Source organism: Peromyscus maniculatus, chromosome 6, assembly GCF_049852395.1.
Source record: "Peromyscus maniculatus bairdii isolate BWxNUB_F1_BW_parent chromosome 6, HU_Pman_BW_mat_3.1, whole genome shotgun sequence".
Lineage (NCBI taxonomy): Eukaryota > Metazoa > Chordata > Mammalia > Rodentia > Cricetidae > Peromyscus > Peromyscus maniculatus.
Genome location: NC_134857.1, coordinates 74,192,339 through 74,215,803, shown reverse-complemented (window position 1 = coordinate 74,215,803; position 23,465 = coordinate 74,192,339). Strand labels below are relative to the sequence as shown.

The window sequence follows — 23,465 nt, the reverse complement described above, 5'->3', positions numbered from 1 at the left end:
TCACAGGTTTGCCCTCCATGTTTGGATTTTTGTTATTCCGTGTCTAATTAAGTTGGGGACCAAGAGTAAACATCACAAGTGTATTTTGTTTATTGTACTATATGCAGATCCTAAATACTTCTCAATTCAGTCATGTTGACTGTTTAGATTCAGCTTCTCAATACCTTGTATTTTACATTTTTAACTTGTGAGTTCTGTCCTCTTCAAACTTTGAACTTCCATGCTTATTCTGCAGGGACTTAAAAGTGAGAGAGTATTCTGGTTTCCAGAAGAATATATTCAACAGTTCTTGAAGTATGGGTTTTGAGACTGTTCCCCTTTGAAATGGGATTTGTAAAATGCTCTCCACATCTATCATCTTTCTCTGGTTCATCATGTTTGGAGGGACTCACTAAGCCTAGAGAACAGGAAAATAACTTCAGTGATTCAATCTACTCAGCAATTCCCAGCCTAGCTCTCCTGAAAGTCTGGATCCAATGCTGCTGCTCACCCCTCAATACAGGATAAATCAACCAACTGTTTTTTTTTTTTTTTTTTTTTTGAGACAGGGTTTCTCTGTGTAGTTTTGGTGCTGGTTCTGAATCTCGCTGTGTAGACCAGGTTGGCCTCGAACTCAGAGAGATCTGCCTGGCTCTGTTTCCCAAGTGCTGGGATTAAAGGCATGTGCCACCACAGCCTGGCAATCAACAGGTTTTGACCTCTGAATTTTTGGTTCCTCGGTTAGGATCCTTTCGCAGGTGGCTAACTAGCAGCCCCAGTGACTATTCTCTACGTGGGTTTAGGGTCAGAGTGGCAGGGACCACTTCCCTCAAATGTGTAATTTGAAATGAAGGTAGGCAATTCCTGCAAGACCCCTCATTTGCAAATCAAATGCTTTACTTTGCTAGCCCAGAGCCAGCATGAACATGCTCCTGGAGATTGAGAGCAGCTTCCCATGTGGAAACTGAGAACCACCCGGGCCTCAATTTACAGGCTCTGTTCATATAGTCTCTCATTCCAAGAATGGGGTAGTAGAACTTTTATTTCGGGTGGGTGGTTCTCTGGGGGACTTGGCACAGCCAAAAGGATTCAGGTCCCCAACAGGAAGATGTACAAATCTTAATTGGCAGGAGTATCCTCATACCAGAAAAAGCCACTGCTCCTTAAAGGAAAACAAAACTGATAGAAAGACATAGAAACACACACAAATGCAAACACACAGGGAGAGAGAGAGAGAGAGAGAGAGAGAGAGAGAGAGAGAGAGAGAGAGAGAGAGAGAGAGAGAGAAGATAGTGTTTGAACTGGATTTAAGAGAATAGAAAATCTATTAGCCAGCTGGCAGAACTACATGAGGTGTTTGGGATTCCAGTGCAGCAACCAGCCATTCTCAGGGGGAGCTTTTAAGCACAAAAACCATATTCTAGGTTGACAAACTTCAGTTAACAAGAACAGTTAGCCAGAAGTTGCACCACAGAAGCCAAAATGTTACTGTATTTCAAGCAAGGTTTGAACATTTAGAGGTATTCTCAGAACTATGGACTTTGGTGGATTAATCCTTTGTTTTAGCTGTGGCAGGGGTTACTGCTTTTACACAAGTGCTGGGTTTTACTCCTAGAATGGTACTTCCTTCATGGAGACAGTTGTGCTTAGGTATGGGGGCCTGCTAAAGTCTGGGCCCTGTTACACAGGCAGGACTGTGCACCATGAGCATATGGTGCCCTCAGAGGCCAGAAGAAGCTGTTGGGTCCCCTGGATAACTGGAGTTACCGACTGTTGTCAACTGCCTTGAGCATACAGTGAATTGGATGCCAGTCTTCTGGAAAAGCATCTAACACCTTTTACTGTTTACTGTTGAGACATTTCTCCATCCTATCACAATTACTTTCTTAAAGATGACGGAAAGCTCTGAAAGACCAGTTCCTTCTCTTAAAGCTTTGGCATCTGAAATATTTTAGCAGGAATTCAAGTGGTAATTTGGTTCATGCATTTTTCTTTTTTTCTTTTTTCTTTTTGGTTTTTCCAGACAGGGTTTCTCTGTGTAGCTTTGCGCCTTTCCTGGAACTCACTTGGAAAACTAGGCTGGCCTCGAACTCACAGAGATCCTCCTGGCTCTGCTTCCCAAGTGCTGGGATTAAAGGCGTGTGCCACCAACATCCGGCTTTCTTTGTTTCTTTAATTCTTTTTTTCTTTTTGACAACTTGTCACTCTCTTAGAAGGTGCTCTATGGACCAAGTTAACTCAGACTCCCAGAGTTGAGTCAGCCTCTGCCTTTAGACTACTGTGATCAAAGCCATAGACTACGACATCAGGCCTGGTTCATGAATTTCTTTTTAATCACAGTAACCACATTATTAGTCTTATAAATGATATTGAAAGTTTGTCTTTAACATTAATTTAAATAACAGACTTTATTATTATTATTACTAGTACTATTATAATTATGTTGTTATTGTTAAATTGTGATATGATCTCACTAGGCAGTTTTTTTCAGGCATAGAATTATTAATATAGAACAGGTTGGCCCCCAAATCTTATACTCTGGGAATGCTGAGATTAGAGACATGAACCCCCATGCCCTGATACAACAAAGCATGAGTAACATCCACCTCAGAATCTCAGTGTTATTTATTACAAAGCACAATATTAAGCTGCACTGTTTACTTTGTGAGAAAAGCCACGAGGTATGACAAAACCCAATATAAGAGTTTATTAAGGGAAGGGAATAAGAGAGATGTGCATAGGCCTATGGGATGACCGTGTAGAAAGAGGGGAGGAATAAGTTGAATCTGCTTTTATAGGTCCCTCTGCGCACATATGCGCATATGGGCTTAAGTAGCTATGCCATGCATGTGCATAGATTACATATTCATGCAAATTACATGATCACACAGTGCATGGATTACGTATTGTGTAAGGCCCTGGGATGACTAAGCATCTTGCCAGGTCAGGTGCAGGTGGTCATGTAGCTGGGGGAGTGGCTAGGAATTGTAACATTTCAGATTCTTTGTTTTTTCATAAAAAAAAAAAATAGTGGGTAAATGGGAATGGGGGCATTGTGTCTCCCGAAACTGCTTCCAGTTGACTCCATTGGCATCAGTTAACTTTGGGGGTAGGGAAGCAGGCTTTGGGGTAGCTGGATGTCATGAGGTAGTGGATTGTCCTTCGCTGCTTGGGGAAAAGTTCATTGCCTTCTACTGCCTCAAGCTCTGTGACTGTTTGGGTCTGACAAGGTGCTGGCAAGGCAGAAGAGGGAGTTTAGAATTTTTTTTTTTACCTTGGTTGGGATCCTATGGAGTCCCAGGGTGAGGGAGGAGGGCCCCAGGACCAGGAAAGTTTGAATTATACTTATCTGAAGTGGATCTGACTTGTCCAGGTAGATTCAAGCTGGCTCTGGAGCTTGAAAAAAAAAATTTAAACATATTAAGAAGCAGCCACAGGGAATTTAAAATCTTGAGCTGGTAGTCATGATATTATAATGTTTAGTACTCTGCTATCAGAATTTTATTGGTTAGTGTTAGCAAGAGGGGGCGGGGCTGGAACATGCTTTTTTCTGAGAAGGTCAGAAATGCCAGGCTTAAGTCCCCTAAGGATCTGGAGTGAGAGAGGGTACTGAGCTTGGGTAACATACCTGGTAGGGTCCTGTAACTGGATAATACAGAAGGGTTCTGGGTGTCCCAGACTTTGGGGTCCACCTGAGAGGCTGGCAAGGGAAATGAAATGTTAGAGCTAGTAGGATGGGTGGCTAGGAGGAGGAGGAGAGGAGCTTCTGACAAGTCTGGGGTAAGTCAAATGGGGGGAGCACACAAAATAAAAGATCCTACCTTAGCTAGAAAATTTCTTCCCATTAGGGGCACAGGGCATATTAGAACAACTAAAAATGTGTGGGTGAAAGGGATACCCCTGAAAATACAACAAAATGGTAGGGTCTGGTTAGGTAGGTAAGGCTATCCCCCTACTTTGATGAGGGACACGAGGAGAGGTGGGACCCAAAACTCCCTTAGGATTGAGTAAGTGGCTCCAGTGCCAAAAGGAAGGAAATGGATCACTCCGATACTGTAATGGTCACCCTAGGTTCCCTGTGAGAGATGGCTGTGGTTGGGCAGGGAACAGGGCACCTTCAATCCTTGCAAATGGCCAAACCTAGGAGATGGGCTAGAGGGTGGTCTTTGTTTGATGTCCCCATGCCACGGGGTGCACAAGGGCGAAGTCAGCTGACCAGTGTCCCTCATGGTAGCACTTTGGACAAGGCCCAGATGATGGCCCGCATGGGGCAGGGCAGGCATGAGCCCAGTGGCCTCCTCTACCACACTTAATACAGGGGCCTGGAGGCCTTCAGGCAGCTGGTTAGATAGCTTGTCAGCATTTGGCAGTCATGTCTATGGGCTTTCTCATCTCTCCCATGGTACACCTTAAATGCTACCACTAAGACTTTTGCGTGTGGGGTCAGAGGCCCTCTCTCCAGATGATTCAGTTTAGCCCTAATGTCAGGGAAGCTCTGTGAGACAAAGTGGGTCATAAGGAGCTGTGTGCCCTCTGGACTCTCAGGATCGAGACTAGTATATTATAAGAGAGCCTTTGTAAGCAGTTCTAGAAAGTGAGGCAGATTTTTTTTTATTATCTTGAATTATGTTTTTTAGCTTTTCATAATTTACTGGTTTGAGGACAGCCTTATGAAGACCTTCCAGGAGGCAGGTTGTAAACCAATCCCTAACTAGAGAACCACGTATCTTTGCCTGTTCCCAAACTTGTCTGCACTCCTCAGGAAGTAGGTTATTAGAAAGTATTGGAGCATATGGGCAGGAGAGAAGGAATCAAGAAGGGAGGGTTTAGAACTCAGGTAAGAAAAGATTGGATACAAGGTAACTCTTTCCATTTGCCCACTCTCTGGTAGAAGTTAGATAATTCCTGTAAAATATCGGGGTCTAAGGAGCCATTAGGTGGCCATTTTTTATTGTTATCTAAGGGATATTTAGACCTTTTCTTAGTACAAAGGCAGACCAGCTTAGAGGTCTTTAAGTAAGGCATTAAGCTGAGAGGCTTAAGAATTTCTAGAAGACAGCTGGGTTGGTGACTCACACCTTTAATCCCAGCACTCAGGAGGCAGAGGCAGGCGGATCTCTGTGAGTTCCAGGATAGGCTCCAAAGCTACACAGAGAAAACCTGTCTCGAAAAACCATTAAAAAAAAAAAAGAATTTCCAGAAGACATCCAGGGGAGAGATAGGGCTAATAGAGTGGGAAGCTTTATTTCCCATGACCACAGCAGAGAGAAAAATAAAAATAAAAAAATAAGAAAGCAAACGTGATCCAAGACTACAATCTCAGGCATCCCTTAGATCAAGTGAGTATTGAGGATTGGCTCAAGTCATTCAATGCTTCATCAAGCCAGAGAATGAGGGCCAGGGCATAGCCCAAGGAGAGGGGGCCGACAGTGGAGGCACAATTCATTCAATGCTTCCTCAAGTGAGAGAATGAGGGTGGGGCTTACACAGCCCAGGGACGGGGCTCCCACAGTGAGAACGATATCTCAGACCACAGCTGTGGGAGATGGCAAGAGACTGAAGCTGGAAATGGGGGCCAGCCATAGCCAATGAAGGCCGTGGACAGGGGGATAACAGCTTTGTAGGAATGGACACCATCACTTATTTTATGGAAGATGAACCACAGTAAGCAAAATACACTCGTGGTGGTTATTATTGGTTGTCAACTTAAGACATGGAATTAACTAAAACCCTAAAATGGAGGGCACAACAGTGAGAAGTAGGTAGATCCTTAAGTAGGTAGATCCTCTTCAAACACAGACTTTGGAGGTAACATTTTACTGGGATTTCAAAGCCTGAAGAAAAACACTTTTAATCCAGATCTTGAAGATGGAAACACACTCTAAATTCAGCCACACTCTCTGCTGGAAGCTTATAAAAGGACATGGAAGAAGGAAGCTGATGCTCTATGCTGACTTGCCCTCACCTTGCAGCAAGTCCATCCTTTCCCTGGCAATAGAGAATACTTCTTCAGAATTGCAGCTTATACTGAAGAGCAGCCGACATGTCCAACCTCCTGGACTGAGTAAGTACTGGATTCTTGGACTTTCTCTTCATAGCTAGCCATTGTGGGATTAGTAGGACTGCAGCCCTAAGTCATTCTATTAAATCGCCTTTGTTAAGAGAGAGGGATTTCCTTGTATATGTTCTGTTCCTCTAGAGAACCCTAGTTCAACATTTTTGATATGAGTGTACAAAATGTTCCAAAATTTCAAAAGTAGTCTATAATTGTCAAAACTAGTTACCTATGGACCTTTGATCCAATCTAGAAAAAATTGGAATGATGTAACAGTCCTTAGTAGCCTAGACTGTCTTCTCTGAAACTAGTAGTGAAATCTGGATAGAAAATTTCAGAGACCCAAATTTCCAGCCTTATAGAAGAGGGAACAGAGGAGAAACAGAAACTAAAAATCTAAATCGTGTCTATTATTGAGTCCTACAGGGTGAAGAGAAAACAATTCCTAGTTCTTCATTTTAGATGCAGTTTAACCTTCAAACTACCTCCAGGAGAAATGTCAGGGACCTTTCTGGGTCCTGGGATGACTACACACAGTTCAGCATCCAGAATTTCTCTACAGGTGGACCATCAACAAGTTCTGTTTTATTCTGGAGGAATTTCGGGAACACATTAGAAGCCCAACTTTCTCAATAGGAGCCAATGACAAATGGTGTTTGAGAGTACACCCGAAGGGAGTGGATGAAGAAAGTGCAGATTACCTGTCAGTTTACCTAGTGTTGCTCAGCTGCCCAAAGAGTCCTGTTTGGGCAAAGTTCCAGTTCTTGGTCTTAAATGCTGAAGTAGAGAAAACCCAAGGTATGAGGAGCCCTGTAGTCTTTAGGTTCATACAAAGCTATGACTGGGGATTCAAAATGTTCACCCTTCGAGTTGCCCTCTTGTCCCCTGGGCCTTGGCAAGGTGAGCATGGTCCAGCACTCCTTTAGCATCTCTGAACAGAACAGGAAGCCAGGGATCCAGGCTCTCAGGTGCACACTGGCAGATGAGGTAGGAGAGCTGTGGGAGAATTCCCAATTCACAGACTGCTGCCTGGTGGTAGCTGGCCAGGAATTTCAGGCTCACAAGGCCATCTTAGCAGCTCGGTCTAAAGTTTTTAGTGCCATGTTTGAACATGACATGGAGGAGAGCAAAAAGAACCGCTTTGAGATCCCTGACCTGGAGCCACAAGTCTTCAAGGCAATGATGGACTTCATTTACACTGGGAAGGCACTAGACCTCCACAGCATGGCAGATGCTGTGCTGGCAGCTGCTGACAAGTATGGCCTAGAGCATTTGAAGGTCATGTGTGAGGATGCCCTCTACAGGGACTTCTCTGTGGAGAATGCTGCCCATACTCTCTACCTGGCTGACCTCCACAGCTCAGAGCTGCTGAAAACCCAGGCACTGAATTTCATTACAGCTCATGCTTCTGAGGTTTTTGAGATCTCTAGCTAGAAGACAAGACTATGATGGGGTCATGTCCCCACTTGGTGGCTGAAGCATTCCATTCCCTGGCTTCCGCACAGGGTCCATTCCTGGAGCACCATCTCAGAAGCCTGTAACAATCCAAGGACCTCTTCAGCTGGGACCTACAGGTGTCTTCTAGAAGTAGCAGCCAGTGATGTTACAAATGACACTTGGGTAGACTATGGGATACGTGGGTCATTTCCAGTGAAACTGGGGAAATGTAACCAGGCCTCTCCCACTTTAAAACAACTGTAAATAAGTTGGAATGCTGAGGGGTCATGCTTATCTCTGCTGTACTCTAGGTAAGTATACAAAACCCTAGTCAAATAACACAAATAAAAATTTTTCAATCAGTTTGTAGGGTTCTAGTAGCATTTCTGTTTACAGAACCCCATTTTAGTCCATCGAGCTCTGCTAAGCTGTGCACATGTGTGCCGACTCCTCACTGCCACACCAGTATCAGGAGGCCTTTCTCTTCCTTCTTAGCACTTATTATCGGCAGAGTAGAACATGCCCCATAATGCTTTTTTGAAAATTGAGAAAAGTAGGCAATTGTGGGTGGATCATACTCCATCTGACAGAGAAGTGTTTTTGGTTCAGGCCAGCAAAATCTCATTTGTATTGAAAATGTTGCAGGGCATTGATTCAGGAAGAATTTACACTGTCTACGTCAATGGTTCTCAACCTTGCTAATGCTCACACCCTGTAACACATGTGGGAATTATTTCATTGTTACATAGATCTGTAATTTTGCTACTATTATGAGTCATAATGTAAATAACTGATATGCACGTTTTCTGATATTCCACTTCTTGAAAGCATCCTTAGACCACCAAAGGGTTCGGGACACACAGGTTACAAACCACAACTCTAGGCCATGTGTGCCAGAAAACGAGGTAGGCTGCTTTCAGATCTTCTCTGCTCTCTCTGTTCTTTCAGATCCAATCCCCTACTCTCATCCCCAGCTCTGCAGCAGAGCACTCTGAAACCTGCTCTGCACCCCTGTGTGCTGATCCCATACATCTTCCTCTTCTAACCTCCCCATCCCCGACTCATGGCTTTGTCCCAGCTCCCAACTCAGCAAGGCACCCTTGCTAACCCACTCTTTCTAGGGAAACAAGTAGGCTGAATGCAGATCCACACCTCTTCTTTTGCTCCTCTACTTTCAATTTTCCTGGTGTCATCCTCTCCTCTGTAGTAGAAAATCTGTTATGGTCTCTTTCCTGTCAGACCCTATCCCCACTTGTTCACAAAGGTCTTCTTCCCCAATCTTCCTTCCCCCAACTCAACCCATCATCCCAGCCTCCAACACCAGCAGGCATTCACTAAGAACACACCAGCAGAACAAGACAAAGAAATAGGTAAGCCAACTGAAGAACTTCCTCCTTCCCTCCAAATCCAATCCCCCAGTCTCATCCCTACAATTGCAACAGAACACCAGCTGCAGCTTTCTTCCCCACCCACCCACCCAGCTAAAATCTCCTATGGATTCCACACAAATTCTCCCCCGATTTTTTCAAAATATTTTTACTGATTATTTGGAAATTTCACATCATGGATCCTGGGCATTCTTGCTTCCCAGTCCCACTAGTTCTGACACCTCACCAGGACACCAGTTCTGATACCTCACAAGGACAACAAAGTAGACCTGACCTTGTTGGTGGGGTGATGGTGCAGGTGAGACAGCCTGAGGGTGAGAGGACAGGAGAGGTGACTGTACTCCTTGCTGCCTGCTGCAGTGGGTGAGCTAGCAACGGCAATGCTAGAGAACTCACCTTGTTGGTGTCCATGAGGGAAAGCTGGGAGGCTGACCAACCCAGCTACCACCCAAGCCCAGAACCAGGACTATGAGGTGGCCCATCCAACATTCACCTCATGTATGAACTGCTGGAGCATGTGAAGTGGCTGGACCTACAGATCCAAAGCTGCAGGATCTCTGGACACAAAGGATCTCTATGACACAAGGCAACAAGGAAGGTTATCCAAGAGGAGTCCCAGTGAGGACCCATGTAGCAGTATAGGAGAAACCAGAGACCTCAGACCAGAACACTGATTCATTGCAATGAACACTTACAAGTAAAGATGTAAAGAAAAGATGGACTAAAAGGGTATATTGTGGGACTCACTGTGTCACACTACACCTTCCACCCTGGGACTTTATTTTTGTGTGATAGTTTGGTTGGTTTTGTTTTGATTTTTTTGTTTCTCTTTTGAATTTTGTTTTGTTTTGTGGGAGAGGTTGTAAGGGTGGAGGGTGGATATGAAGGGACAGGGAGATGGATGACTCTCGATATATGACATGAAACCCACAAAGAATCAATAAAAATTGAATTAAAAAAGCCAAGCATTTAATCTCAGCCCTCAGGAGGCTGAGTTAGATAGATCTCTTCATTTTTGAGTCCAGCTTTCTCTTTAGATTGGGTTCAGACAGCCAAGATGATGGAACAGCTCTGAAAAACTAGTTTGTTCTCTAAATCTTTGGCAGTCTGAAATATTTTAGCAGAAATTCAAGAGGTGTGGGGGACCAGCCCCCACCTTTTACAGGGTTCCTATGAGGAGGAGAGAGGAATACAGAACTTGAAATGATAGGCCTAGCCAAGAAGAAGGAAGACAGAAATACAAGATAGCTTCAGGAGGACCTGGGTCAATACCCAATGGCCCAGAACTTTATTCAAAAGGGCTTTTTATAACCATGCCAATGGGAGGAGAAAAAGACCTCCCCCTTGCTAGATACAACCAAGTATAGACCCTTCCAAACACCTGGCATCTAGGCCCATGATCCAGTCATCCTCTTCTGCAGTCCTGCTAGGTAAAGCAAGCACAGATCTCACTAGGAAACCTCTGTAGGCTCCCACAAAGAGGTAGGTAGTCATGATTTCATTCCTATGTCCCTTGTTCTTTCTTTTTTGATGGCTTTTCACTCTGCATGTCTGGTTCTCCTAGAAGATGCTCTATGGACCAAGTTAGCTTCAGACACATAGAATTGAGTCAGCCTTTGCCTTCAGACTACTGTGGTCAAAGCCATAGACTACCACATCATGCCAAATTCATGAATTTCTATTTAATTACCTTAACCACACTGTTAGTTTTTAGCAAATGGTATAGAAAGCTTGTCTTTAACATTAATAAAGAACAGCAAGACTTTATTATTATTATTACTATTATTTTATTTTTAAATTACACTCATGATATTCATTAATTACACTCATGATATTAATCACATTTGTGGTATTCATAGATTACATTCGCAGTATTCACAATTATATATATATTTTAATTTTAAATGCCGAATGTCATTTATTGAAGGAGGGAGTAGGTCTTAAATACAGGCTTACAGCACAATGGGAGAACCCCGGAGGGCAGAAGTTCGCTACTGATGTTTTACAATCTTGCATCTAAGCTGTTAATGCCCGTTATTCAGGATACACAGACAAGGAACTTCCCTTAAGCATTCAGGAGGGTGGAACCTGGCAGGGAATTAGCATAGGGAGGATATCAAGGTCAAGGTCAGCAAGCAAGGCAACAGTTACCCAAAATGGAGAACAGGGACCTACAGGTCCCCCTTTTATTAAAAAATGAGCTTCTGACTTGGGTTGCGTGAGATGTCAACAGGTCACCTTACCGGTCATGGAGATGCCTGCCCAGGCCCACAGGCACTCTGTCTCAGGTTGGTGAGCGCCCCCCAGGCATTACCCATCTCTGAATACTCATTATCATACAGGCTCAATCGTGTGTGAGCTGCAGAGTTAACTGCTGCCAAAGATCTCAAAGTGGCACTGGGCTTGCAATCTGTGTGTTCAACACAGAAAAGACCAACAGAGGTCCTATCTCACCCATAGCCAGTAGGCTAAAGGCAGCTGAGCCATTCCCTTTCTTAACGAGCCATACTGTACGTTGGAGTCCTTGTAAGATAGTATCCCCAAAGCAACTGGAACTTGAGTTTATAAATTTATAATATTCAAAGCCAATCGAGATGTATATAACTACTGATCATTATTATTATTTTTATTAGTATACTTAAAGCATCATAATCATCCTCATTACTATTAATTTGTGATATGACCTCACTAGGTAGCTGTGCCTATCTAGAATTCCTGATGTAGAGCAGATTGGTCCCCAAGTCTTACACTCTGTGAGCGCTGAGATTAGAGATGTGAATCCCCATGTCCCCATACAACAAAGAATGAGTAACATCCATCTCAGAATTACAGTGCCAAGTATTCTGTGTCCTTGCTAGAACCAGTTCTCTTTGGGACAGTGATGAACCTTAAGAAAGGAAGAAATGAAGGGAAGGCCCAAGGAGGGTAAAGTGTGAAAATATAGTTCAGAAGTAGGGAACTTGCCTAACATGTTGGACATTCCTGACTTTATCTCCTGCAAAACACACAGATGCAGCTGCCCACAGATGAGAGCATGCATATGTGCAATACCACAGAGAGAAGAATGCTGCCTGGAGATCAAGTAGAGGATGTCAGAGACTCATTGAATATTTCTATTTATTTATTCTCCAGAGCATTCTTTAAAGGGGTCAAGAATCAGGATGGGTGGTGCTCATGCATAATCTTCTTACCTTCTAGGATGAGGTGAAAGGATTGTAGGTTCAAGGCTAGCCTGGCTCTGCAGCAAGACAGTCTTAAAATAAAAACAAATCAATGAAGTAAATATATATACATATATGGAGACACAGAGACCATGAGAAAAATCTCTTTCCGCTTTGGGCAGGGGGCAAGAGAAAAATCAAGCAAAATTCAAAGGTGAGGAGAAAAGTCTTAATGTCTCCCTGTTGTTTTCTTTCATTTCTTCATGCTGTGGTAAAACTCAGTATACAGCCCAGGCCAGAGGACTCTTGAATAAATTCCCTCATGCTCTGAGTGCTAGAGTACATAGGGCCTACCACCCACATTCCACTAATTTAAGAGTAATTTTTGGCCGGGCAGTGGTAGTGCAGGCCTTTAATCCCAGCATTCGGGACATAGAGGCAGGCAGATCTCTGTGAGTTAGAGTGTAGCCTGGTCTACAAAGCGAGTTCCAGGAAAGGCACAAAGCTACACAGAGAAACCCTGTCTGGAAAATACAAAAACCAAAAACCAAAAAAAAAAAAAAAGAAAGAAAAGAATATTTTTTCAGTATGTCTTATTCCTGCCCTTGCCAATCATTTTACTGTTGTCTCTCTAATGATTTAAGAATTCAAACATTTGATACCAGGCCTCAAAAGACAGAGGTAGGCAGATCTCTATGTTTTTCATCCAGCTTGGTCTATACAATGAGTTCAAAGACAGTCAAGACTGTGGAAGGACACTCCCTTTCAAAAACAGAAAGGGAAAGAACCCAAATCAGGCTGAAAGTTACTTTTCATTGTGTGTGTGGTTAACCCTTACAGCTCAAGATACTCTTGGGACTGGCTTAGGAGGATTGCTTATATGTAGGAAGGTCATTGTGAAAAATGTCTAGAAATAGGTCAAATTAACTATATTTCCTCCATATATGTAATAAATGTATAATTTAATCTTCCTTCTTTGGCTTAGGCTTGCATTGGGAAACAGAGGAAGTAGGAATCCTGGATGTTTGAGGTCCACATCCTTTAATATGACCTCCTCCTCAAAGAACAGATTCGGAGGCTGGAAACAGTGATGTCCTTTTTAATTATATTCAGGAGGCAATGGCAATCTGCAGTGGCAGCCTGGAATACATAGGGAGTTTAAGCGGAGGCCTGGGAAACAGTTTATATGAGTTGAGGCTGTCCTTCTTAAGTGGCTTAAACTCAAAAACCCAAACACACAAAAATTAAATGTAAAAGAAAGCAAAACAAAGGTCTAGTATAATTTTTTAAAACAATTTAGCAGAGACATCATCATGAAGAAGAATATATAAGTGGTGAATAATATGTAGTTATTAAAAAAAATGAAGTAGCACCAATTAAAGGTGTGTCCCCAAACCTCTAGGTCTGGATTAAAGGTGTGTGTCTTCCTTCCTCAAAAGTCCTTGTTTAACATGGATCTATCTACTTCAACTTAAGCAATAATTTCTCACAGGTGTGCTCTCAATTTTGGTGTTTTGTTAATTCCAAATATAGTGAAGTTGAGAACCAAGAATAGCCATCACAAGGGTGTGTTATTTCTTGTGGTTTGTCTTCCATCAGTGAGGGATCATGTCAACATTTGCATAGCTATTATTTACTCTTGTATGTTGTTACAATGACTGCTGCTATAAACACCATCAGGGAAGGGGTGTTTTTCTTAACTTGTTAGTGGTCTTAGTTTTCACAACATGGATGGCAGGTGAAAACCTCATACATGGTGAGGTGGAATCAGAGCCAGGAACTCCTGAGGGTGACTCTATTCTTTCCTCCTTTTATTCCATTCAGACCCAGAGTCCCAGGATGACTCCAACAAACTTTAGTGGTGGTCTTTCCCCTGCCTCTCAGATAATCCTTCTGAAAGACCCTAACCCTTCAGGCTTACACCACCAAGCCCCAGAAAATAAGGAACTAAAAAGAAAACTAGTTTCAAGGGCCACCTGACTCAGCCATTATTCAACCTGTAACAATGTAACAATGTAAAAAGATTTCTGTTAAGAGATGTGCTCAACTGTGACTGGGATAGTTGCAAGTGTTCCAGGAAGGACCACTGTGACCTTTATGTAAACTCCACTCCCGCCCTGATAACCCCCTTGAGGTTTCCAGAAGAATGTACATGGGGACCTGACTGTACCCACTCTGTGATCAGACCATGATCTTGTGAAAGGAAATTGTATGGGAATTGTAATCTTATGGCTTTTGTGTGTTTTCCTTTAAAAACCCGCATGTGGCTGCAGTAAGATGTGGCTCTTGCTCTTAGGAGCAGAGTTTGCCTGTCTGTACAGCTGCTTCAATAAAAACCTCGTGCTGTTGCATCAACTGGACTGGAGTCTGGGTTCTTGGGACGCCCACTCGAGACCCTAAACCCTTGGGGTACAACACTGCTTAGAAACAGTCTTCCGGATCCATCTAAGGGCACCAACATAAACAAAGTCAGAAACAATAGGCCCCACTTAGCAAAATAAAATCAAGGTCAGACATGTGTTCTAAACAAACCAATAAATCCTAGTAAAATATCATAATCACTAAAAATCTCCCCACCAGAAAAATAAAAAGCCCAGGACCAGAGAGTTTGAGGGAAGCAGTATCTGCCACTCTGACCCCAAACCCACATGGAGAATAGTCACTGATGTTACTAGATAGTCACTTGCCAAAGGTTCCTAAGAGGAAACAAAAATTTAGGCATCAAATCCAGTTGATTGATGTGTTCTGTATTGAGGGATGAAAAGCACTGAAGTCAGACTTTAGGAGAGCTAGGCTGGGAATTGCTGAGTTGATTGAATCACTGAGGTATCTTCATGTCTTCAAGGCTTAGTGAATCTCTCCAGACCTGATGAACTGGAGAGAGATGACAAGATGTGGAGAGCATTTAAGACATCACATTCTAAGGGGAACAGTTTCAAAACCCCTTCTTTGGTAACTGTTGAATATTTTCTGCACTATTTGGAAACCAGAATGGGGTCTCACTTTTTAAAAATGGTTTGCTTACTTATTTAAAGTTTTTTTTCATTTTGCATACCACACACTGTTATCCTATCTCTCTTTGAAGTCCTAGCAAAGTAAGCATGGAAGTTGAAAGTTTAAAGAGGACAGAACTCACCAGTGAAGAATGAAAATTATGAGGTATTAAGAAGCTGAAACTTGGCAGTAAGCATGATGGAATTGAGAAGCACTTAGGATCTTCTCCTAGCACACCCTTAGCTGGATCTGGAAAAGTGTTTCTAAAGAGGATTATCTGAGGGGGAGGGAGTGACCACTATCAAAAGTTGGTGGCGCCATCCTGGGGACTGTCAGTCTGGATGAATAAAAGTCAGGATAAAAGATTGTCACTTTCAGGGTTCCTGCCTGGCTCTGCTTCTTACCCACCGTATATGAATTCTTACCCCCTGACCTCCATGTTGTGAACCGTGAGTCCCCTGACAGGGTAAGGAAAACACCTCTCCTGGATCGTGTTAGTGGTAGTAATCAGTGTAAAACCCCTAGAAGAGTAGATAACAGCTCTGTGGAATGGACACAAACCCATATTAAACAGAAGATGAACCACAGAAAGCAAAATACACTTTTGGTGGTTATTCTTGATTCTCAACCTAACTAGACATGGAATTAACTAAGATCCTAATATGGAGGGCAAAACGGTGAGAAATGTTTTGCTTAAGTTGAAGTAGGTAGATACACTTCAAATACAGAGTATGAAAGTAAAAAGAAACAAACATCTAATCCAGATCTCAGGGCCTGAAGACACACACCTTTAATCCAGATCTTGAGACTAGAAGACACACCCTAAATTGGGCCACACCCTCTGTTAGAAGCATATAAAAGGACATGGAAGGAGGAAGCCCTTGCTCTTTGCCTGCTTGCCCTCACCTTGTCGCCATTCCATCCCTTCCCTGGCATTAGAGAATTTTTCTTCAGAATTCCAACATATACTGAAGACCCAGGGACACGTCCAACCTCCTGGACTGAGTAAGTACTGGATTCTTGGATTTTCTCTTCACAGCTAGCCAATGTGGGAATAGCAGAACTACAGCCCTAAGTCATTCTAATGAATCCCCTTTGTTCATACACAGAAAGATTAATTATATATGTTCTGTTACTCTGCAGAACCCTAGTATAACATCTTTGATATGAGTGTATAAAATGTTCCAAATTTTCAAGTTGTCTATAGTTATGAAAACTGGGTGCCTATTGACCTAAGATTCAATCTAGAAAAAAATAGAGTGATGTAAGAGTCCCTAGTAGCCTACACTGTCTTCTCTGAAACTAGTATTGAAATGTGGATAGAATATTTCAGACCCAAGTTTCCACCATCATAGAAGATGGAACAAATGAAAAATAGAAACTGAAAATCTAAACCAGGTCAATTATTGTATCCCACAGAGTGAAGAGAAAACAATTGCTAGCTCTTCATTTTGGATCCAGTTTAACGTTCAAACTACCTCCAGAAATGTCAGGAGACCAGACAGCCCAGAGATGTGACCACACCCAAATCAACGTCCAGAATTTTTACTACAGGTGGACCATCAGCAACTTCCGTTTTATTCTGGAGGAAATTCAGGAAAGCATTAGAAGCCCAACTTTCTCAATAGGAGCCAATGACAAATGGTGTTTGAGAGTACACCCGAAGGGAGTGGATGAAGAAAGTGCAGATTACCTGTCAGTTTACCTAGTGTTGCTCAGCTGTCAAAAGAGTCCTGTTTGGGCAAAGTTCCAGTTCTTGATGTTAAGCACGGAAGGAGAGACAACCCACGGAGAGAGCAAACCTATTGTCTCTAGGTTCGAGCCAGGTGTTGAACTGGGATATAAAAAGTTCATCCTTCGAAACTTCCTCCTGTCCTTTGCACCATGGCTTCTCCCAGATGACAAGCTCACCCTCCTCTGCAAGGTGAGTATGGTTGACGACTCTATGCCCATCTCTGACCAGAACAGAAAGCCAAGAATTCAGGTTCCCAGATGCACATTGGCAGATGAGCTAGGAGAGCTGTGGGAGAATTCCCAGTTCACAGACTGCTGCCTGGTGGTAGCTGGCCAGGAATTTCAGGCTCACAAGGCCATCTTAGCAGCTCGCTCTCCAGTTTTCAGAGCCATGTTTCAACATGACATGGAGGAGAGCAGAAAGAATCGCATTGAGATCCATGACCTGGAGCCACAAGTCTTCAAGACAATGATGGACTTCATTTACACCGGAAAAGCACCAGACATGGACAGCATGGCAGCTGCTGTGATGGCAGCTGCTGACAAGTATGGCCTGGAGCGTTTGAAGGTCATGTGTGAGGATGCCCTCTTCAGGGACCTCTCTGTGGACAATGCTGCCCACACTCTCTTCCTGGCTCACCTCCATAGAGCAAGGCAGCTGAAAACTGAGGCACTGGATTTCATTACAGCACATGCTTTTGAGGTCTCTGAGACCTCAGGCTGGAAGACAATAGTGGAGACATGTCCCCAGTTGGTATCTGAAGCATACCATTCCCTGGCTTCTGCTCACCGCCCTTTCCGGCAGCCCACTTAAAAGCCTAAATCGACCCTAGTACCTGGTCTGCTGTGACCTACATGTTTCTTCCAGAAGCAGCAGCCAGTGTAGTTATCAATTACACCTGGGTAGACTATGGGACCTGTGTAGCATTTACAGTGAATCTGGGGAAAGACAGATGGTGGATGAGGCTTTAATACAGGTGTAAATGAGTTGAATGGAAGGCTGTGGGAGGGGAAGGTCTGGACTCTGGTACAATCTACTCAGCCTTTTCCCTGTTGCTGTACTGGTTTGATTTTTGTCTAATGAGTTGTAAACTGGAATTCATGTTTAATTGCTGGCCCCAAGCACATTACAACAGGGTTTCTTTGGAGAAACTTGTCTGGATTGGACTGAGCAGAACATATGGTCAAGGACTCAGAAAGGAAAAAAAACAAACCTGAATATTTGATTACAAGAGAAGGGGAAGAGAATGAAGACATTTTTCTCCAAACTCAGTGTGTGGGAATAGAGAGATGAATCAGTTGACAAAAGCAATTGTTGCTCTTGTAGATGATCCTTGTACAGTTCTCCTCTTGTCTCTATGGGCACAAACATCTCTGTAGACTGTACTTAACCCCCCAAAATACAAAATGAATAAAAATTTTAAAATCAGCTTGTGGATTCCAGTAGTGTTTCTGTTTAAAGAAAGCCATTTTAGTCCATCCAGCTCTGCTCAGCTGTGGAAGTTTGTTCAGTGTCTTCACTGACACACACACACACACACACACACACACACACACACACACACACACACACACACACACACATCAATTAAAGAAACCTAATGAAATTTTGTATATTCATAGATTGGTACCTAGCCCAATCGTCAACTTTGGTGGTATTGTGTTCCTCAAAGTATTGTGCACCCTAATAAACTTATCTGGGTTCAGAGAAAGTATAGCCACTAGATACAAAGGCTAGAAAATGGTGGCACTCAAACCTTTAATCCTAGCATTCCAGAGACCGAAATCCCACTGGATCTCTGTGAATTCAAGGCCACATTGGAAACAGCCAGGCATGGTGACCCATGCCTTTAATCCCAGAAGGTGAGCCTTTAATCCCAGGAAGTGATGGCAGAAAGCAGAAAGATATGTAAGGCGTGAAGACCAGAAACTAGAAGCATTTGGCTGGTTAAGATTTTAGGCTTTTAGTAACAGTTCAGCTGAGATTCATTCTGGATGAGGATTCAGAGGCTTCCAGTCTGAGGAAATAGGATCAGCTGAGGGATTGGCAAGGTGAGGTAGCTGTGGCTGTTCTGTCTCTCTGATCTTCCAGTATTAACCCCAATACCTGGCTTCCAGGTTTGATTTTACTAATAAGACCTTTTAAGATTCCTGCTACAGTCAACAGTAGGCATTCTTTCGAAGCTGATGGGAGCAGATACTGAGATCTACAGCCAAACATTAGGCAGAGGTCAGGGAACCTCAAGGAAGACAGGAAGGCAGGATGATAGGAGGGATCAAATCCTCAGCCAACAGAGCCCACAGATTCAACTAAACACAGCTCATGGGGCTTCACAGAGACTGAAGAAGCAATCACAGAGCCTGCATGGGTCTGAACCAAGTCCTCTGTATATATACTGTGGTTGTTTAGCTCAGGGCTTTTGTGCAGCTCCTAACAAAGGCAGATTGGGGAGTCTTTGACTGTTTTGTCTGATCTTGGGTACCTTTTCTTCCTTCTGGATTGGCTCCTTGAGCCTTGACATGAGGGTTTGTGCCTACTCTTACTCCATCTTCTTATGATGTATTCATTTGATATCCCCAGGAGGCCTGTGCTTTTCTCAAGGGAATCAGAGGAGTAGTACATCTACATGGAGTGGAGGGAGGGGAGACTATTCAGGATGTATTGTATGACATAATTAAAAATAAAAACAAAGGGGGAAAATAATGAAAACTTGGAAAGACATTTAAGGAAGAAGTATTTGGACAGATCTGCCAAGGAGCAAAGAATGTGAAGATACTTTTGTCCACAGTAAATGTCCATGAAAGATGCCTTCGGCAGAGGAGGAGGTCAATAATCAAGTAGATAGGATGACCCATTAGTCGGACAGTCAAACTCTTCCCCAAGTCATCCTTGTTATTGCCCCATGGGCCCATGATCAAAGTAGCCATGGTAGCTGAAATAGGGGTTATTCATGTATTTAACAACATGGATATCCATTTATCAAGAGTGACCTGGTTACAGTTGCTGCTGAATGTCAGATCTGCCAACATCAGAGACCAACACAGAGCCCCAGAGATGTCACCATTCTCCAGGCCGACCAGCCAACAGCTTAGTGATAGGATGACTATTTTGTCCTTACAATAGTTGACACCTATTCTAGTTATGGATTTGCCTTTCAAGCATGTAATGAACTTACCATAACTACCACACATGGACTAACAGAATACCTTGTCAACCACCATGTTATTTACACAGTATAGCTTCTGACCAAGGTAAGGGAAGAACTCCTGACTGGAGCCACAACAAACATTTCATTGAACTGGAAGCTCAGACTTCTCCCAAGCCACTTTGAGGTTTTGATGTCCTTAATCCAACAGGCTAAGAATGAAATAACAGTGTTAGGAGGGGTGATTGACCAAGATAACCATTAGGAAATTGGATTGCTTCTCCACAATTGATTTAAGAAAGATTATGCCTGTCAGGCAGGAAATCCTTTAGTGCTCCACATGGTACCCCATTTTCCAATGAATAACAACACTGGAAGACTCCAACAATCTAACCCAGGCAGATGACAAAAGGTAGAGACACATATATATTACAACTCCCGGTATAGAGGCAAGATGGGTAGTGATACTCTGACTGAAGGAGTGTAAAGACCACCAACACAAATATTTTGTGTCAAATTAAATAAGCTTTATTTTCTGCTATAATCGGTTTTCTCCCTACACCCTGGTTTGAGAGGATTGCCAGGAAGATAGGAGATGTGGGGTTTTTATAATCCCCAAAATGCAAGAATAAGGATTTTTTGAATAGTTGGTAGGGTTCCAGAGGAATTATGGAGATGTTGGAAATTGGCTGAACTTTCTCACCAATAGCCAAATACAAACAGAAATAGTATTTGAGAGTATAGCTGACCAGGTCCATGACAAAACCCAAGACTACCTATCCGTTTACTTAGTGTTGTTCAGCTGTCCAAAGAGTCAAGTTTAGGCAAAGACCCTGGCTGCATTAGGGCCATGGACCAGACATAGTTCTCAGCAGCAGTCAGGGCCCAGAGGTCATCATGGTCCTGGGTGGCAGCACAGGCCTCTTAGAATGGCATGGCCCCTGTATGTAGATTTATGTCTGAGTCTTCCATTCAATTCATGCCAATAACATGCTCTTTGATTACCATATCTTTGAAGGACAATTTTAAATTAGGAATGGTGAGACCTAGAGCAGTCCTTTAATTGTTCAGGTATGTTTGAGCTCTCTAATTCTTCTTGTATTTCCATATGAAGCAGGGACTAGTCTTTAAAAGATATGGGACAAATTGTGTTGAAATTTTGAAGCAGATTGCTTTGAATCTGAAGGTTGCTTTTTGTAGAAAGGCCATTTTTATACGTTAATGTCATTGACCCACGAGCATGGGAGATCTTTCCATTTTCTGACATCTTCCTCAATTTCTTCCTCAAACTTAAAGTTTTTTATAATACAAGTATTTCACTTTCTTTGTTAGAGTTACCCCCAAGATATTTTATATTGTTTGAGGCTGTTGTGAAAGGTGTATTTCTCTGGTTACTTTCCTAGTCTGTCTCTCATTTGGACATAGAAGGATTACTGAACTTTTTTTTATTATTTTATTGCTGAAAATAGGTTCTTCTCTCATACAATAATCCTAACCAGAGTTTTCACTCCCTTAGATTTTTGTCAAGCTAAAATACTTAAAGTGTTTATTAGCTATAGGAAATTCCCTGTTGAATTGTTTATCTAACTTATGTTTAATATATTATCTTCTACAAACAAAGATTATTTATTCTTCTTTTCCAGTTTGTATCTCTTTTATTGTCAATTGTCTTTTGAATTATTTAAGACTGAAATTGTTATATTGAATAGATACAGAGAGAATAAAAAAATTTTGTCTTGTTGCAGATTTTAGTGGAATTGTTTGAGTTTCTCTCTATTTATGTTGATGCTGACTATGAAATTGTTTTAAACTGCCATTATTGTATTTCCATATATCACTTATGTTCCTATCTGTCTTTGGGTTTTATCATGAAAGATACTGGATTTTGAATAATGCTCTTTCTGCATTTAATGATATGATCATGAGGTTTATGTCTTTTTGGGATTTCTGAGTATTGGTCTTTTTGGGCTTTATATGGTCAATTACATTTTTTGATTTTTGTATACTGTGTCATCCCTGCATATCTGGGACAAAGCCTAGTTCACCATGGCAAATTATCATTCAATATTCTGGGATGCAGTTTGTAATTATTTAATGAGTATTTTTGCATCAGTGTTTATAAGGTTTTGGTCTGTGATTTAGGCATCAGTGTAATTTTAGACTTATAAAATTGGGCAATGATCCTTTGTTTCTACTTTCAGGAATAATTTGAGGAGGATGGGCATACATTCTTTGAATGGTAGTTAGATTGCTGTGCCAAAACTATCTGGTCCTGGGAAGTTTTTGGTGGGAAGACTTAATGATTAAACTCTTTTACCGGGGTTTATCTGTCTGTTTAAAATAGATATCTGATCTTGATTTCATTTTGCTAAGTGGTATCTATTGTTTCTGAATTTGTTTATCTTGATGCCTTTTCCCTTTGATGATTATGTAGTGTTTTTACTTATTTCTTCTGATTAGCTTTTGGTGAAGTCTACTTTGTTAGTATAAAAGTGAGTACACCTGCTTACTTCTTAGCTTACTTTTCAGGTCCATTTGCTTTTAATGTTTATTTCCAATCCTTTGCTCTGAGGTTGAGATGTGTTTCTTGCCTGCAGCCGAAGGATGTAACCTGTTTTCACATCCACTCTGTTAGTCTGTGACTTTTCACTGGAGAATCAAGACCACTGATATTGAGAGATCTGAGTGACCAATGATATTGATTCCTTATATTTTGTTGTTGTTGTTGTTTTGGTGGTGGTGGTGTTTGTGTGTATGTGTGTGTTTCCCTCCTTTTGCCTTTACTGCTCTCAGATTATTTATTCCATATATTATTCAATGGTTGTAGTAATTCACCTTAAGTTGGAGATTTTCTTCAGCAAATCACTGCAGGTCTGGATTTGGTTTTATTGTGGAATATCTTAATATTTCCATCTATGGTAATTGAAAGTTTTTCTGGGTATAGTAGTCTGGGTCTGCATTCATTGTCTCTTATAATCTGTTGCAGATCTGGATAGCCTCTTTGGCTTTTAAATATCTTCAACCCTTGAGCTTCTCAGGCTGCCCTACAAGTGTCTGCAGTTTCCACAGAGATTCCAGAGAGAAGACCTTGAGACACTAGGGTTCTCGAGCAAGTCAAAGAAAAAAGAGTATGGTTGTCAGTGAACTCTAGAAATAAATAGTACAACCTGAGTTCCAGGTCCCCAAGGTTGCCTGTGATCAGTTTCTGCCTAATACTTTGGAGAAATCTGACATCTGAACCTGGTCTGTCACCTCTGCATGAGGAATGTGATTGACAAGTTCTGTCAGGAAAAGTTGGCCTTGGCCAGCTGCTTCAGTGTCCAGAATATGTGTGAGATGTCACCATATTCCATGGTGGAAGTACCACTCAGGCTGCAAAATCCATCCCCTACACAGCACCAACTGCCAAAATTAAAACAAGGGCGTAATCCATCAATGTCTGTAGTGTTGGGGAAGCTCTCAATGTTCTACCCCTATTGTTTGACTTCCATAGTTCTGCCTCTGGATAACTCTTCTTGTTAACAAAATAGTGTCCATAGAATATGGAATCTATGCTTAAAAGCACACCTTA

General features: G+C 42.3%; 1 pseudogene; it reads left to right on the top strand.

Moving 5' to 3' along the window:
• The first annotated feature begins 16,405 nt into the window (after positions 1 to 16,405).
• On the top strand, positions 16,406 to 17,570 carry LOC102923294 (speckle-type POZ protein pseudogene; annotated as a pseudogene).
• The last annotated feature ends 5,895 nt before the right edge of the window (positions 17,571 to 23,465 follow it).